A 19534-nucleotide genomic window follows, 5' to 3' on the forward strand; every position below is an offset into this window, starting at 1 on the left:
GAGAAGTTGGATGAAGAAATTGAAGTGGATGAGATCCCTTCAACACCTGTCATTTCCTCGCCTCTGCCTCAGTTCACTGCCGAAGAAGCTGGAGTTGAAGAAATGGAAGATGAAGATGTGGACTGCTCCACACCAGTGATGTGGTGAATTCTGGGAAATTCACCATCCAAACTCTCGAATGTTCACACCATTACAGCAAATACCTCAGTCCCCTGTACAAACTGTTCAAATGGGCTCTGAAGAAACTCACCCCACTTCATCTGTAGGAGAAGAAATTCCAGCCACTAGTGCTGAAGAAACTGCTGCTGCTGAACATCTGAAGACGCGGACTGCCACTGAAGAGGAACCAGAAATTCCTTAGCCTAAAGAACCTGTGATTGAGATTCCCGAGGTCGTGATGCAACTCACTGATACTCCTCTGCCCAAGCCAAAGGATTCATTCTCCAGGAAGCATAAATTCAAGGCTGATGATTTCTTCGGCGAGCACGTATTCTTCATAGACTATAACCCTTATGACTTTGCTCGCATTAGGAAGAGGCGTTTCTGGATAGCCAGCCAAGCCAATTTCTATTCCTTAGTGCTGTTCAACAAAAACAAAATCTTCTACCATGAGCACATTCCTCACGTGGATATGGAATCTCTGTCGTGCTTCATGCCAGTCCTCAGTGTTCTTCATGACGCTGGACTGTTAAATTTCTGCTCTGACATTTGTGATTGGAATGAAGAACTGATTCGTCAATTTTATTCGATGCTGCACATCACAGGAGATTTGGAAGATGTGAATTCATGGGTGCTGGACTGGACGTCTAAGAACACTCACTACACAGCACCAGCTACTGAATTTCTTCGTGCCTTACCACTCAGTCCTCCCCTTGAAGAAGCTCGTTGCATTTATAGTGAACCTGAGCTTACAAAACACTACATGCAAGTTCTGGTGAAACTTTTGAATCCTGGTCATGCCCCACGAACCAAATTCCTCGCGAAGGAATTACTATATGTGCCCAGAACTGTCTATCGCATTCTAACGAGGACAATGAGTCCCATCAAAGGCCACGACTCATCTGATGAGGAAATTGTTGGCATCATGAAGAATCTGGTATTCAATATCGTTCATGGCATTCCTGTCAATTATCATGATTTCTTCATGAGGACTCTGGCAAATGTTGCACTTTCTCCATTTGAGCTGAAGCCTTATGCACACTGGATCATGAAATTCCTCAGGACAAGGACTTCACTCAACTACAAAGCTGATTTCTAGAATCATCTCAGCTACTTGCCCCCAATTGAAGTCCTCAAGCGGACCTATTCCTCAATTGATGAAAAGGGCAAGGCACCAGCTGTTATAGATGAAGGCATTCGTCCATTGGATGGACAGTTTCGCAAAGTTGCATCTTATTCCACCAATGATGCCTCTGCCACACATGACTCTGCCAATGCACCCAAGTCTACTCCTCAAGCCACTGCTCCTCGTGTGATGACTGACCGTGAGCTTCTGCTTAGTCTTCACTAGAAGGTGGATCGAAACCATAAATGGGTTAAGCGTCAGTTTGGTTCATTTCTTCACAACATGACTGCTAGCCACAATGCAGTGAAGAAAAACCATTACTACCTCCATGAAGTTTTCGGTCGCACCTGGGCAATACTGTCACATCTGTATGGTGAAGAAGATCTCAAGAAAATGGGTCTCAAGGAAGATTTTGACTGGTCTGCACCTCCACTGAAGAAATTCAAGAAGGTCAAGGTTCCTTCCTTGGTGGCCAGCTCATATTCTTCATCGCGCGACACCGATGAGAATGAAGACTTGGACGACACTGCAGCAGGCACTTCCACGACAAACGACCCCAACAACGCTGGCGCTCCTTCATCAACTTGATATTCTTCAGGGGCGTTAGTCCTCATATTCGATCCTTTTGGTCATTTGATTACAAAGGGGGAGAATTTTGAGTTAGTCTTCAAGCGGGTCTTTCTATATGGGCATTTTTATTTCTTAAGTTACAACTCTCGTCCTTCTGAGACTTTATTGGATCGAGTTGTAAACTTAAACTCGATGGTGCTCTGATACTTTTGATTTGTTTTCTGCATGCTTATTCCTCATATATGCTAATGCACTCATGCTGAATTACATCAGTCACCATATTTCATCATGCATTTCAAATTCTTCATTGTGATATGTCAAATGTGTGTATGAATTACAAGCTATAGGGGAGATCTCCATGATTCTATTCTTCAAGTGTGCAATGCTTCAAAAGCAAATACCTCACCGTGCACATATTCAGGGGGAGTTCTTCTATATCTAGCAATCAAATTCCTCAATATCAGTATTTACACTTCATATGTTTATCCCCGTTGAAAACTTAACCTATATTGTCATCAATCACCAAAAAGGGGGAGATTGTAAGTGCATCTAGTGCCCCTTAGTGATTTTGGTGTATTGAAGACTTATAGGTTAAGAGACTAATGCGTTTGTGAGTGTACACATGTCTATAAGTCTATGAGGAGTTTGATATTTACAGAGAAAGTCGGCCCCTAAAAATGAAGTTCTTCGACTGAAGACTTTGGATTTCTGAAGACGTTCTGAAGACTTTGAAAGTGAAGAAATTGGTGTGACCTTGAATACTTGGTATTCATTCGAGGAACATGAAGCGTGAAGACTTTTGTTTTTGTAGTTTCTTTTTCTCTTTCTTGAGTCATAGGAAACACCATACTGTTAAAGGGGGTCGAGGAAATACTAAGGAAAAATTTCCATGTGATGCTCAACTCAAAATCCTACACCTACCAATCCCTTCAAGTGAAGCTATTGGAAATCTCATACAGTCCAGTCATATTCTTCAGTGACAGAGACGAAGTTCTTCTGGTCTCTAAGGAATTTGTTCTGACTGAGGAGTTAGGAATTCACCAGTGCAGATTGCCTACACAGTGAGGAACATGATAGCCCTGAGGATTTTGCTACTCAAAATTCCGACCATTGCTGTGCTATGCGCCAGCTGTCCCAAAATATCTATCCACCTAACGGTCATATCATTGAAGGGCATTTATGTCTTATCATGTCGGGCTGCTCCCCAGGCTATAAATAGCCGCCCCCTACAACCACTAGCTGGTTGGCTACTCCGAGAGAAACTGACACTTGTTATTTGAGAGCAACCCATCCTCCGAGGACTTTGAGCGAAAATCATCAAGTGAGGAAAACCCAAACCCAAACACCTACAAACCCCAAGTGATTGAGCATCACTGAAAAGATTGATCCTGCGTGGATCCAACGCTTGTTACCTTTGAAGACTGTGCTTCTTCCAGACGGTTAGACATCAAGGTCTAGAGCATCCAAGAGGAATTGTGGATTGCCGAGTGACCAAGTTTGTGAAGGTTTGGAAGTCACCTGAAGACTTACCATGAGTGATTGGGCGAGGTCTGTGTGACCTTAGCTCAAGGGGAATACAGTGAGGACTTAGTGTCCTGAGCTGCGTGTTCAGGCCTGGGTGTCCGGGACTGTGTGTCCTCAGGTTTAAATACCTAGCCGCCCTAACCAGACGTACAACTGAGACAGCAGTTGGAACTGGTCTACCAAACCTTTGTCTTCACCAAGCTTACTGGTTCTATTTCCTCAACTCTTTCATTTCCTCATAACTGTGTTGAGTGCTTGTTCATATCTGTGCTTGAAGACTTTGACTGAAGATTTTCTCAAATTCCTTAGTTCAATTTCTCAAGTCTGTTTGTCTTCATCGTATGTTATCATGTGCTTATGCTTCCTGTACTCTGTGCTTGTCTTCATTTCTTCATTTCTTCATGATGACTATGCTTGTGTTCTGTTATGTTTACTTTTGAGTACTTATTCCGCTGCTAGTAGTTCTTCGCTAAGGAATTTCCTCACCTGTAAATTCCTCAGTGAAGAATTCATAAAAATCGCCTATTCACCCCCCTCTAGTCGATATAACGCACTTTCAATGATGAGGACATGACTACCTTCGATGCGACCAAAAATATTGCATACATGTATATTTGTGAGGTTATTTCTAATGCAAACTATGCAATAATTTATTTATGTCATCCAGGACAAAAATAATTCACAAACTTTTGTGCCATGTCTAATTGTAGGTGTATGGGACATTTGTAAAATCAACATATGAAGATAAGGAAGAAAGAGATGTTTACTTGCTGTTCAAAAAGTTCTCTCACGTCAGTTTTGGCCCAGGAGAACATAGAGTCCAAGTCTCTCATGTTCTGGACTCAGATTCGGACTACACAGACATACCTGACTCAAAACGCCAATAACTATTTCAGCCGGACTCCGACTTGGATGATTCATTTTTTGTTGGAAAATATATTTCGTGCACTTTCCAACCCAATTGGATTCACCTTCAAATTCATCTAAATCTTTGAGTTATGTATGAAACAATCTGATGTTGCAGGAGAATCTGAGTCAAACCACAAGTCCATAGGTGTCACGTCACCTCCACTTGGGCCCATTAACCTTCTATGACCTAGGGTTAGTTTTAGGCTGCCTTGGGACGTCTTCCCACCTCTTTGGCCGCCACCCCTTGCTCCTATATAGTTAGATCCATCTAGTAGCTTTTTCCTGGGGATTTTTTAGTTAAAAGTTAGCCAACGCAACTTCGTGTACTATGTTTTTGTCCAACGACCAGACCAAGACCCCTTCCAGATCCCCACCATTATCAATACTTCATATATACTCACAATATTCATATTGCTTTATCATATTCTTGCTTGTTCTTCGATTGCTTGTAGGAGTAGACCTTCGTGGTCAGGTTGATCGTGCTCCGGCGTGGTCAAAAACCTCTCGAAGTTGGATCAGCGATTGCTAAGGCGCAACGCCATGCACGTTTGTAGTCGGATCGTCAAAGTCGTCTCCACCAAATCGATAGTTATCATCTCATCGAAAGATGTGGACCCTCGCCTCTATGATGCCTTGTTGAGGTTTGTGTAGTCAACACACATACGGCATGTGCCGTTTTCTTAAGTACAAGCAGAGGGTTAGCCAACCTCTCAGGGTGAAAAACTTCCATGATAAACCCAGGTGGCAAGAGCCAGGCTACCTCTTCTCCAATAGCCTTACGTCGTTCTTCATTGAAACGACGGAGGAACTATTTTACCGGCTTAAACATGGGATCCACATTAAGGTTGCGCTCAGCAAATTCTCACGGTACACCCAGCATGTCAGAAGGCTTCCATTCAAAGATATACCGATTCTCATGGATGAACTTGATGACTGTGCTTTCCTATTTGGGATCCATGTTAGCCCCCACAGTGAACTACTGAGATGAGTCACGAGGGACAAAATCCACTTGCTTGTTATCGTCAGCCGACTTAAACTTCAACAAAGGGTCTTGTTCAGTAGTGGGCTTCTTTAGAGGGGTCATATCAGCTGGGTCAACATTGTCCTTGTAAAATTGAAGCTTCTTAGTAGTACAAGCTAATTCTGCATAAGCTGCATGTCCTTCCTCACACTCTAGGGCGACTTTCCAATCACCATGTACTGTAATTGTCTTGTTTGGCCCTAGCATCTTAAGTTGTAGGTAAATATAACAAGGGTGGGCCATGAACCGAGCATAAGCCAGCCATCTAAACAAAGCATGATATGGACTCATGATCTTAATCACCTCAAACCACAATATCTCTATTTTGTAACTATATCATAACCAAAAGCCACTTCTAGCGATATCTTTCCAATAGGGTAAGCCGACTTACCAGGCACCACACCATGGAAAACTGCGGAAGACGGCTTCAGATACTTGTCAGTCTGATTCGTCCGGCGAAAAGTGTCATAGTATAGGATGTTGATGCTGCTACCTCCATCCATGAGCACCTTAGTGAACTTATAGCCACCTACCTGAGGGGCCACCACAAGGGCCAAGTGACCCGGGTTATCAACCTGCCCGTGGCGGGTGATCCGCCCTACTCCACGATATCGTGTGCTCAGACCATCTCAAATATTGCGGAGCAACTGGCTCTACTGCATGAACCGCATGTTTATGAACCTTCTGATCTCGCTTGCAAAGACTTGTAGTGAAAACATGGTACTGACCCCCCACTAAGATGTTTTGGATTGTTCTGATACCTTGACTGATTATTTTGCTGCTGGTTACCCTGACCAGACTGCTGATTATGACCACCATGGTTACCTTGACCCTGATAACCAGAATTTGAGCCGACACCACCAAAGCCGGATCCTGACACGCCAGGCGGCCCATTCCCATTACCATGATGCTGGTTAAGGCTGTGATTTCTGAACTCCTGCATGATGTAACAATCCTTCCAGGCATGAGTAGACGGCCTATTGGGAAGACTATGCTTCGGGCAAAGGTCATTAAGCATTGCCTCTAGATTGAAAGGCTTTGATCCACCAAAAGGCGGCTTACCATAACCATTGCGGCGCTAGTTTTTATGCCCAGTGTTGGTGTTAGCCACTAGATCTGACCCGCCATCGGGGTGTCTCTACTTACCACCATTACCCTGGTTGTTGCCATTGTTCCCTGTCATATTCTGCTATTGACCCTTACCATTATTGTTCTTCTTGCCCTTGTTGGATTTCTCATCATCAGAGCTGGGGTCCTTTGTGTTATCAGAGTCTGCATACTTGGTGAGAGCCGCCATGAGGTCTTCCATGTCATTGCAATAACACTTGAGCCGTCCGAGCTTCTACTTAAGGGGGACAAAGTGACAATTCTTCTCTAAGATTAGAACCGCTTGACCTGCCGCAATACTGTCAGACGAGTGAATAATAGTGGAGACCCGCCGAACCTAATGGTGGTCCAACTCATCCTCATGTTGCACGCAGTGATCCAGATCAACAATTGTTAGAGGCTGCTTGCATGTCCCTTGAATTTTTTTGATGAAACACGGCTTTAACTCAACCCATGAGTTAATATAATTGGGTGGAAAACCCTTTAACCATGTGCGGGCAGGCCCTTCCAACATCACGATGAAATACTTAGCACAAACAGCATCGCTGACATCTAACATCTTCATGGCTAGCTCATAACTCTCAATCCAAGCTTCTGGAGGGAGGTCTGCTGTATAATTAGGTATCTTGCGAGGACCCTTAAAATCTTTGGGTAGACCATCATTACGTCAAGCCAGCACCAGACACGGCACCCCGAGATTCCTAGTGCTTAACACGGCTTCAGCTGAAACTGAAGGAATCACATGTGGCGACTCATAAGCCCCCTAGTTTGCTGCTTCCGCCTCTTGGTGAGCCCTGTCAGCGTTCATGAGTGCTTGAGCCATGATTCAAGGATCGGGCGGGTTCCGGTGTCGTTCACTTCTAAAGACTATGGGCGACTCAATATGCCGGCTATAACTACGGCTTGGGAGGGGAGTTGAGTGCACACGGTCATGGTTGTAGGAATAAGCCACTGGCTATGCGATGGCTGTATTTAAGAGCTCCACTACATTCCGGGTCTCAACCACGACTGGTGACTCATTGGTGATTCGAATCGCCGCCAACCGGGTTGCTGCTTCTAACATGTTAACCACCGGGTTAGAAAAATTCCCGAGTGGCATCAGGACATGCAGAGGCGGTGTCTAATTGGGGGTGGGTTAGGCGCTTGCTCCTCCCTCCGAGCCGGCTTAGGCTGACGAGGTTGAGCCGCCGCCCAATTTCTTGGCATATATGCGTTTTCACCCACCCAACTGGAGTGCTTGGATCTGCCCCCGGCGTGTTAAATAGATTCATGGGCTCGTAATGCAAAGGTAGATGAGTTTGATGCCTCCTATGAAGAACCACATTGGAAGCATTCTGATCCAGGCTTAAACACCAGGCTTCTGCCTTTAGGTGCTCTGATTCAGCCTCAATCTAAGCCCGCAACACTGCCATCCTGGAATTCTGTCACTACCCAAGATTATTGCTTGTATTAGTTGCATCATAGAGCACTCATGCGTCATGTCTAAAATTTTGAAACTTGGAATTGAGGAATATTTTGAAGCCTCACAAATTTAATTAAAGAGCAAGAACCATGAAAATTGCATTTAGTGAAACCAAAATGCTCTTCATTAATGTTTGATATTTTTGGCAAGGGCTTTGATCCAAACCAAAAATAATTGACTTTTTTAAGAAATTATTTTGGGCACTGAATTTAAATCATTATGCTATTTGAATTTGAATTTATGTTCATATAACTAGAATATATTTTCAAATGTTCCTGCAATAGTTAATGTGCCTTTGGAAAAGTCCAGTTAAGTCACATAAATAATTACAGAAAGTTTTGGCACTGGATTGAAATTCATTTTGAATTTAAACAGTGGCAAAGTTAAAAACAAAACAAAACAGAAAGAACTCACCTCGCCCAAATTACCTGGCCGGCCCAGCCGAGCTGGCCGCTATCAGTTATCCCCTACCTCTGCCAGTAGGCAAAGGTAGGAAAGCAAGCGCATGAGCCCAGCAGCCACCTCCTGCTTCGTGCTGTCGACGCCTCCTGCGTCCTTGCCTTTGTGCTGTGGTAACGCCTGGATGCCCTAGACCTTCTCCCTCTTCCTCTGCTCACTTCCTCCCCTATCTCCCTCGCTCGCCACCTCATGGCCGAGGCCGCCATGGCCGCACCGTCATCATCTACGTAGCCGCAGCCACCCCCTTGTCCCACCATCATCTCAAGAAGAAGCGCCTCAACTTCCTCTCGCCTTCCACAAAGTCAAGTGAGCCCGAGACACGCTGGTTCGTCACCATCATCTTCGTCTTTAACGTCGGCCATCGGAGAGAACTGCCATCGATCCCTTGCTTGCCCGTCATCCCTGAGCTCTCTGAGCCCCAAGTTCTACTCCCTGTGAGGCCGCCGTCGTTTCCCCTCTCTCCTCTCTACCAATTTCATCCCCTAGACCCAATCCCCATCATGGCCGATCTCCGCCGTCATCTGTCGTGTTGTGCCCCATCGCTGCAGCCCACGTTTGTAGATGTCGAGCACGTCGTCTTGTTCCCCGCACCATCAGGAGCTCAGCGAGCCCCTTTGCCGTGTCCCCCGTGCCCTGCAGCATCGTGGGTGCTTTCCCCATGCTCCGGCCGCCGCAAACCTCATCGCCGGTGTCGGTTTTGGCAGCCCCGCGACCCGCCGCCTGCTTCATATGACGCACATGAGTGCGCTGGCCCAGTAGATGCCCTCCGCCGGCCATTTGGTTGTCGGAGGAGGATTACCGATGACCTCGGCCACGTCTGGCCTCGCCGACGGCCTAAACTCAGGCGACACTGACATGGCGAGATTAGATTAGGTGCTAATCACCCAGTTAATCAACCCTGGGTGGATCACATGTGGAACGAGCACTGTTAGTGACACAATTAAAGTAAAATAACCCCTGTTAACCCCCTCAGTTAGTGACAGGTAGAGCCCACCAGTCAGATTTGACCTTGGTCAATACTAACATCACCGTGACTTAGTGCTGATGCAGTAAAGGTTTTCTGGAATTGAAAATAAATCAGAAATGATTTATCAATTTCAGAAAATAACCTAAACGTCAAAAATCCATAGAAAATAAATTATCACTCCAATGAAAATAATTTATATATGAAAAATTATCTAAAATATCCAAAGAATCTGTTTATGGCATTTTCATGCTTGTTTGAACACCCTAAATCTGATGTACATAACAATTTGTTAACATGGAGTTTGAATTTGAGCCTTGGGTGCAAAGCAACTTCATATAAATTGTTGCTAGTTGAATTAGTACAAATCACATCATATTTGCAATGTCATGAGCATGCATCATATTGTTGCATTGCATTGATTGTGTTCCCTCTTATTTGCTGGTGGTTGTCCCCTCTCAGTAGACGTTGTTCCGAAGATGTGTTAGATGACACTGATGAAGACACAATACTATCTTCAGAAGTGCCAGGCAAGCAAACCCCCATTGAGCATTCCGATACAATCCCACTGTCTCGCTCCTGCTCTCTTTTACTATATTAGGACAACAACAGTTCAACTGTTACATGTTGTGGTAGTTGAACCCCATTCCTTTGCATGACCTATCTTTGCCATAGTAAATAGTTGAAACCCACTAGCATGAGTAGGAGTTTCTTGAGCCATGATGTACCTACTCATGTATGCTTGCTTTGTTATGCCTGCTATGCTTAGAGTCTTGTCAGGTCTGATTCATCTAGGATGGATTGGGATGGTGATGAACATGTCCTACTGTTGAGAGCTAAGTGTGAACACGATTTGGTAAAGGTAGCGGTGAGAGGCCATGTAGGAGTACATGGTGGGTTGTCTCATTGAAACCGTCCTCAGGAACTGAGTTTTGTGTTTGTGCTCCAAGATAGCTACTAGCACACTTTGGGACCTGAAGTATGACCCCGCTCGACTTTTTAATCACCCTGATCTCTGTCTAGGAGTTGCAGCTAGTTTCTGGTGTTTGTATGTTGTGCTAATAGTCTACCAGGTGGCACCCGGTACAGGTGGGCTTGGGACAAACTAGGCACCGTGGCCCGGTATACCAAGCATTGAACCATCCGTTGAGGTGGACTTGGGAACCATGTGCACATCATTTGGGGTCCTAGTGGAAACCTCGGCCGGACTTCCTTGCGGATACAACTCAAATAGGCGATAAACCTGGACTAGAGACTTGTGTGGTTAGTCAGGTCGTGGACGAAACCCCCGCCGAGCTTTCGCTTGAAGGTTGCCGAGTACATGACGTGTAGCGGCGCTAAGTAGTGGGAGCATGTGTGAAGAAGTACACCCCTGCAGGATAATATGATCTACTCGAATAGTCACGTCCGCGGATATGGACTACTTGGAATGCCTATATTGTTCATAGATAACTGGAAGTGGATACTCTAAAATGTGCAAGATAAGCGTGAGTGCTATGGATGGACTTCTCCTAGGGAGACAGGAATGGATCCATAGTGGTGTATTGATATGGTGAATATGTGGACTCGTGTGTGCCACCTCAAAAGAGTTACCAGCAGTTGTAGTACAGGATAGCCACTGAGTCAAAGCTGGCTTCCTGCAGTAAAACTCTACAACCCCTTTGTTGATACTGATGCATATGTAGATAGTTTTGACGTAAGTCTTGCTGGGTACATTTGTACTCACATTTGCTGAATTTATGTTTTTGCAGAGAGACTTTAGTCTCGCTAATAGTTACACGTGGATGCTACCTCTTGAGCTTACGTTGGTTTTTCCCTTGAAGAGGAAATGGTGATGTAGCAAAGTAGAGTAATTATTCCCCCTAGCTTATGAGGACCAAGGAATCAACCCAGTAGGAGACAATGCACAAGCCACTGAATACCAGCACAAACAAACACCAAGTTGCACCCTACGCGATAAAGGGGTTGTCAATCCCTTCACAGTTATTTGCAAAGTGAGATATGATATATATGGATACTCGATAAAGTAATATTTCTGGTATTTTTGGTTTATAGATTGTAAAGTAAAAGATTGCAAAGAAAGTAAATAGGAAACTAAAATTGTAGATCGGAAACTTATATGATGGAAAATGGACCCGGGGGCCATAGGTTTCACTAGAGGCTTCTCTCGAGATAGAAAATATTACGGTGGGTGAACAAATTACTATCGAGCAATTGATAGAAAAGCGCAAAATTATGACGATATCTAAGGCAATGATCATGAATATAGGCATCACGTCCATATCAAGTAGATCGACTTCTGCCTGCATCTACTACTATTACTCCACACATCGACCGACTGCTGCCTGCATCTAGAGTATTAAGTTTATAAGAACAGAGTAATGCATTAAGTAAGATGACATGATGTAGCGGGATAAAATCAATCAATATGATGAAAACCCCATTTTGTTATCCTCGATGGCAAGTATACAATACGTGTTGGTTCCCCTTCAGTCACTAGGATCGAGCACCTCAAGATTGAACCCTAAGCTAAGCACTTCTCCCATTGCAAGGAAACCCAATCTAGTTGGCCAAACCAAATCGATAGTTCGAAGAGACTTGCAAAGATACCAAATCATGCATAAAAGAATTCAGAGAAGATTCAAATAATATTCATTGATAAGCTCATCATAAATCCACAATTCATCGGATCTGGCAAACACACCACAAAAAAGTATTACATGAAATAGATCTCCAAGAACATCAAGGAGAACATGGTATTGAGAATCAAAGAGAGAGAAGAATCCATCTAGCTACTAGCTATGGACCCATAGGTCTGAGGTAAACTGCTCACGCTTCATCGACATATATGTTGTAGCTATTATTATGACACTAAGGTATCCTAGAGAACCACCTAGTAATATAGACATGTTATGTGTTCCCAGCGTGATTAATTTGGCCACCATTCTCGAAAGCATCTTGTGATGTTTAGTTAGTAGGTATTCCACTTCTGGGTTCTTGAACCCAAGATTCACCCTACTTACTTCCTATTGATAGTGTTTGCTCGTTCCTTTAGGATATTACTTACCTTTGTGATAGTCCTCGAGATCCGTGGTATATCATTATTCCAATACCATGAACCAATATGGCTGAAGTTCTTTTGAAATCTGAAGATCACAACCAGAGTGCTCTTGATGAGTTCTCTATTCTACATTGTGAATATGCCAGTCCTACCTTCTGCATGGATTATCCGGAAGAAACATATTGAACATTGTTCGACATGCTAATCCATGCATTCACAACTCAGAAAATCATGTGTTGCTTTTGAGTTGTTCCCTTTGTAGCTGCATTCCAACCCTAATCTATCAGCTGATAGTCAAGTGTAGTTGTGCATTCGTATTCATCGATTTCGTCACGTGTTGTCCGTCAAGCCATTCTATTCTTGAATGACTAGGAGAAACAAACCCCGGTAGCTCATCCATTTCTAGGATTGGGTCAAAGTAGTTGTATTCCGCAGATCAGAATGCCAATTCAGCTTCCTATCTGTTCTACCTTGAAGTGTTACCCTCTTTATGTCAGGAATATCATAGGAATTACACATCATCTTATGAATTCTTGATGCAATGATACTTCTCGCATCATTGTTCTATCCTCGGTCACGTGTTGTTGACATTAGAATGTTGACAAGTGAACCATGATGTGTGAAATCAATACTCCTAGAAACCTTGTTGCTTGGTAGTTAACGGAAAATAATCTCATTCTTAGCCTCTTGGTTACCGAATCGTCAATCTAAGATTGATCATGCTACCTAGTCCATTTTTCTTGGTGCACTCTCCGATCGATGAGTTAGGATTATGTCAATTTCTTGCTCTTTTGATCATATCGTCTTGCCCTGAAAAGCAAGATTGCTCTTGAGCTTAATAACATATTAGTGCTTCATGATTTCCCGGATATCTTCATGGAAGTATCACCAGGTTGTCCCCTAGCCGTTATGTTGAGTTCGTGATCAAATGGTTTCCCTATAAACCACCTCTTCTCCAAGAATCTGCATTGGATACTCTGTAGCTAGTTGGTTAAGCTAAACAACAACTTGGAGAGTTGGAAGATAAAAGCTTTGCCTACCTAGTTCATTTCAAAGGTATATCTTTTGTGTGTGTGTGTGTGTGTGTGTTCAAGAAAGATGATATCTCCATCGATTGGTCCTCGCGGTCAGTTGTTGGATCTATTGTCTTGTCAAAACTTTTATTTGAGTGTGGGCCATCGTCAAACCAAATCAGAAGCAACGATGTTCGAAATGTTGTATTACTCGTGGTTGTTTCCTTGAGCATACACCATTATATCTCTTGGTCTGACAAATTTTATCATCTTGTTTACATAGTTATGGAACTCCATTTATATGGAAACCTGGATGAATTGTTGTTGAGCTCATCAGTGCCATTTTTATCTTCTCCATGATTCATGTTGAACATCAAGCTAGTGTTGGAAACTTGTGTAAGCATTATCTTCATGTTCTGTTCATGAAGCATATGTTTGATGAAAGAAGCGCCTTCCTCTAATATACATGCATTTGGTGCAAGTTGCCGCCGTGAATTCGAGAAAGTTAGTTTTGCTTCCTCTGGAATCATCCCCAGTCAGTCATGTATGTGTGAAGTATACTATGGCTTGAGAGATTAGCTACCTCCATCCCACATGTATTTCCTAGCACACCAAGCCACTGATTGATTTGTTCAAGGATAATACGTTCTAAGTGCTAGTCCTGAAGGTACCAGACGGATTTGTACAAGATTCCGTTATCGTTAATGATGTTTCCCCACCTGAACTCGATAGTATTTTGTTGTAAGATTACTATGTGGTCATGCTTGTCTGGGATAGCGTGTTCACATGTGTGTAGCAGAACTAGCTAATGTTTTGGAGCTTGCTATCATAGCTCACTTCCTGAGAATCTCGCAACATCATCTCGTCAGTTTGTGTTGGAAACTTTCTTTTCCAGACATGTTGTCTGAAATATCCTGTTACCAACCAGATCTGAATCTCAGGCAGATATGATGGTTGGAACTTTTCTAGGATCTATGATGTAGGTTCCGGCAAGGTTGATGTTGGCAGACACACCTAGCCGGAAGATCCATTATTGTAGCTTCTTGATTAAGCAATCTGACCATCTTCACCACGAGGATTTGGTATGACTTATTCCACAAGTTGTTCCTTATGGATTCTTGTGTTCCCGAAGTCCAACCTTTACTTGATGGCCATGTTGATGCCCTTAAGCATGAGTGTGGTATCTTAAACATCAAGGAGAACATTAGAAGTGGAGTGCTAAATGTCTCTCGGTCGATCATCCAGATTTTATTTCCTTGGCCTCGCTAAGGTGAAATCTGAGAAAGTGTTGTCTTCCCTTGCATCTTAATCCTCCATCATTACTCGTCATGGTAGTATGAAGTGTTGCCAAGATCTTGGCAGAAATGTTGGTAAAACCTTGATGAATATGGAAATGCTCAAGTTCTTGAAAGCACGCTCAAACACTAGGTCATATCCTCGGTATCAATTGGAATGTGCCTTTTGTTTGCCGAGTTGTCCTATAACTCTAGTTTTCTTTCCAAACTGAGTATGTCATCTCTTCAAACTCCTTCAAACGATCGTTTGTGAATTGCCTCGGGCCGGTATGAAGAGTTCCAATGATCTAAATATCAAAAGTAATTCTTTTTGCCACTTTAGGGAATAATTCTACGAGTCGCCTTCCTAAGGTGCCGGTTATGGGATCATGGCAATTATTTCCTCGCTAATTTGAAACCTATGCACCATCTTACTCAAGCATGGAATTATTGCCTACCTAATTGAACCGTTGTCATCTATTCCTCTCCATCGCTCTTTATGTGTACTTTGTGTCTCAACTCAAGAGGTATTCTTATGTCTCACTCCATGAGTTTATCTTGAGTTACTCAATATTCAAGAAGATCGATTCTTGTAGAATTTTTTTTGTCATCATCGTGTTGGATGAAGATCTCGAAAGCAAAGATGTCAAGGTCAATATGAAGCAATGAATCAACATCTTCGAGAAGGGCAGTTGGATCGAGACGACTGTATTAGTTTTGTGTCCCCTCTATCTTCTTACATCACGTCTTCAATCTCGGGATGAGATTCTTGTTTAGTGGGGGTGAGTTGTCACAGCCCAAGATTATTGCTTGTATTAGTTTCATCATAGGGCACTCATGCATCATGTCTAAATTTCTGAAACTTGGAATTGAGGAATATTTTGAAGCCTCACAAATTTAATTAAAGGGCAAGAACCCTGAAAATTGCATTCATTGAAATGAAAATGCTCTTCATTGATGTTTGATATTTTTGGCAAGGGCTATGATCCAAGCCAAAAATAATTAACATTTTTAAGGATTATTTTGGGCACTAAATTTAAATCATTATGCTATTTGAATATTTGATTTTATATTCATATAACTAGAATATATTTTCAAATGCTTCTGCAATAGTTTATGTGCCTTTGGAAAAGTCCAGTTAAGTCACATAAATAATTACAGAAAGTTTTGGCACTGGATTGAAATTCATTTTGAATTTAAATAGTGGCAAAGTTAAAAAATGAAAACAGAAAACAAAGCAGAAAGAGGTCACCTGGCCCAACTTACTTGGCCGGCCCAGCCCAGCCCAGCTGGCCGCTGCCAGTCGTCCCCTACCTTTGCGAGTAGGCAGAGGCAGGACAGTGAGCGCACGAGCTGAGCGGCACCTCGTACTTCACGCTGTCGATGCCTCCTGTGCCCTCGCCTTGCACCGTGGAAGCGCCTGGACGCCCTGGACCTTCTCCCTCTTCCTATGCTCACTTCCTCCCCTATCTCCTTCGCTCCCCACCTCATAGCCAAGGCCGCCATGGCCACACCGTTGTCGTCTGCATAGCCGCAGCCACCCCCTCGCCTCACCATTGTATCAAGAAGAAGCGCCTTGATGTCCTCTCGCCTTCCACCAAGTCATGTGCGCCTGAGACACGCTGCTTCATCTCCATCGTCTCCGTCTTCAACAACGGCCATCGGAGGGAGCCGCCATCGATCCATCACCTGCTGGTCGTCCCTGGGCTCTCCGAGCCCCCAGTTCTACTGCTTGTGAAGTCGCCGTCGTTTCCCTTCTCTCCTCTATGTTAGTTTCATCCCATACACCCGATCCCCATCGTGGTCGAGCTCTGCCACCGTCTGATGTGTTGTGCCCCATCGCTGTAGCCCACGTTTGTAGATGCCGAGCATGTCGTCTTGTTCCTCGCACCACCAGGAGCTCAGCGAGCCCCTTTGCCAGGTCCCCCATGCCCTGTAGCCTCGCTGGCGCTTTCCCCGTGCTCCGGTCGCCCCAAACCTCATCGCCGATAACCCACAAGTATAGGGGATCGCAATAGTTTTTGAGGGTAGATTATTTAACAAAAATTTATTGATTCGACACAAGGGGAGCCAAAGAATATTTGAAAGTATTAGCAGGTGTGTTGTCAATTCAGCAACACATGGAGATTAATTACCTGCAGCAAAGTGATAAGTAGCAAAGTAGTATGATAGCTTTGATAGTAGTAGCAACAACAATAGTAATGGTAACAGTGATAGTAATGATTTTGTAGCAAGTGCAATAGTAATAGTAGCAGTAGTAACTTAGCAAGAACAATATAAGAGAAATTCATAGGCATTAGACTGGTGAATTGGTTGGATGATATTCATCATATAACAGTCATAACCTAGGGTGATACGGCACTAGCTCCAGTTCATAAATATGATGTAGGCATGTATTCCGTAAATAGTCATACGTGCTAATGGAAAGAACTTGCATGACATCTTTTGTCGTACCCTCCCGTGGCAGCGGGGTCCTATTGGAAACTAAGGGATATTAAGGCCTCCTTTTAATAGGGAACCGGAACAAAGTATTAACACAGGGTGAATACATGAACTCCTCAAACTACGGTCATCACCGGGAAGTGTCCCGACTTTTGTCACTCCGGGTTTGACGGATCATAACATGTAGTAGGTGACTATAACTTGCAAGATGAGATCTAGAACATAGATATAATGTTGATAACATAAACGGTTCGGATCTGAAATCATGGCACCCGGTCCCAAAGTGACAAGCATTAAGCATGACAAAGTCATAGCAACGTCAATCTTAGAACATAATGGATATTAGGGACCATGCCCTAACAAAACAAACTCAATTACATGATGAATCTCATCCAACACCTCACCGACCAGCAAGCCTACGAAGGATTTACTCACTCCCGGTGGGGAGCATCATGGAATTGGCGATGGATAAGGGTTGGTGATGACGAAGATCGAATATCCCCATTTCCGGAGCCCCAAACGGACTCCAAATCTGGCCTCCCGATGAAGAACATGAGGTGACGTCGGCTCCGTTTCGTGAAATGTGATAATTCTTTCTCCTTGATTGTTTTCTCCAAATATGTGATTTTATAGTATCAGGGATGGAGTTTGCGGGGCCACTAGGTGGGGATAACCTACCCGGGCGCGCCTGGAGGGGGGGCGCCCTGATGGGTTGTGCCCACCCAGGTGCCCCCCTTTGGTGGTTCTTGGCTCCAGAAATCCTTATTTATTGAATAAAAAATCCTCGCAAAGTTTCGTTGCAACCGATAAATTTTACTTCTACACAAAAACAACACCATGGTAGTTGTGCTCAAAACAACATCATTCCATGTTAATTTCATTCAAATCATGCAAATTAGAGTCCAAAACAAGAGGAAAAGCATTAGGAAAAGTAGATACAACGGAGATGTATCAACTCCCCCAAGCTTAAACATTTGCTTGTCCTCAAGCGATTCAATTGATAAACTAAAAGTGAAAAAGAAAAACTTTTACGAACTCTTTTGCTCTTGTTTACATAAATAAACTTAAACGACACCTAGGTTTTCAGCCAAGATTATAACTAACCATGTCGACAATAACTCTTAAAAATTATATTAACTCATATCAATGACATAATCAGCCAGCGAGCAATAATAAGATATCTCAAACAACAACACATTGTCAAAACAACCATTATATAATATGACAATAATGGTATCTCGCTAGCCCTTTCTGAGACTGCAAAACATAAATGCAGAGCACCTCCAAATTTCAAGCAGTGACTAAACATTGTAATTCATGGTAGAAAAGATCCAGTCATGATGCACCCAACATTAGCTACTAACAATGCAAGAGGATGACAATAGTGATCTTAGGTTCTGGCGCTTATTTGAGAAGGTGATGACATAACATAAAAGTAAAATAGATAGTCCCTTCGTAGAGGGAAGCAGTGATTTGGAGCGGTGCTAGAGCTCATGTTTTTAAAATAGAGGTAAATGAAATTTTGAGAAATGTACCCTTCTTGTTTACTTCGCGACCATTAGTTATCGGTATCTTCCATTCTAAACACATTAGTGACGGTTCCCAAGCGATAAAAGTAAAGGTTTACTCCCCCTCCACCAATAATCACACTCCACGTCTTTTCCGAAACAACGGGTGTCGTCCATACCAACAACAGTCCTTGGGGAGTCTTATTTAATTATTTGTAATTTGAATTCGGGACTGGGAATCCCTATTACCGCCCCTCTCATGCAAGGATGAGTGAATAAACACTCATCATGAGAATAACCCGCTTAGCATGGAAGGTACTGACTACCTCCCGTCGCTCTATGAACAATCCAGGCACACAAAAAGGATATTTATTTGATGTTTTTAGAGGTGGCACATGCAAATTTACTTAGGACGGCAGGGTAATACCATATATAGGTAGGTATGGTGGACTCATCTGGAATAACTTGGGTTTCAGGTTTTTGATGCACAAGTAGAATTCCCGCTTAGTACAGGTGAAGGCTAGCAAATAGGTTGAGAAGGGGCCAGCTAGAGAGCGAAAACGGTCATGAATATGCATTATGCATAAGTAACATTGGATACAACCATGAGTAGGATATGAACACCATGAACATAAATATCATAGAGGCTATGTTGTTTTGATTCAACTACATGCATGAACATGTGCCAAGTCAAGCCACTCGAACATTCAAAGGAGGATACCATATTAGCATACTACATCACAATCATTTTAGCGCAATGTTGGCATCCAAGATAAATCATTATCCACTCCTAGCTAATTAAGCATGGCATGCAAAACTATAATCTCTAATTGTCATTGCAAGCATGCTTGATTATAACATGATGAATCATGGATACTAGGTTAAACATATTTCCAAAAATAGAACAAGTCGAGTTCATACCCGTTTCTCTCTAC

This window comes from Triticum dicoccoides, chromosome 4A, assembly GCF_002162155.2.
Source record: "Triticum dicoccoides isolate Atlit2015 ecotype Zavitan chromosome 4A, WEW_v2.0, whole genome shotgun sequence".
Lineage (NCBI taxonomy): Eukaryota > Viridiplantae > Streptophyta > Magnoliopsida > Poales > Poaceae > Triticum > Triticum dicoccoides.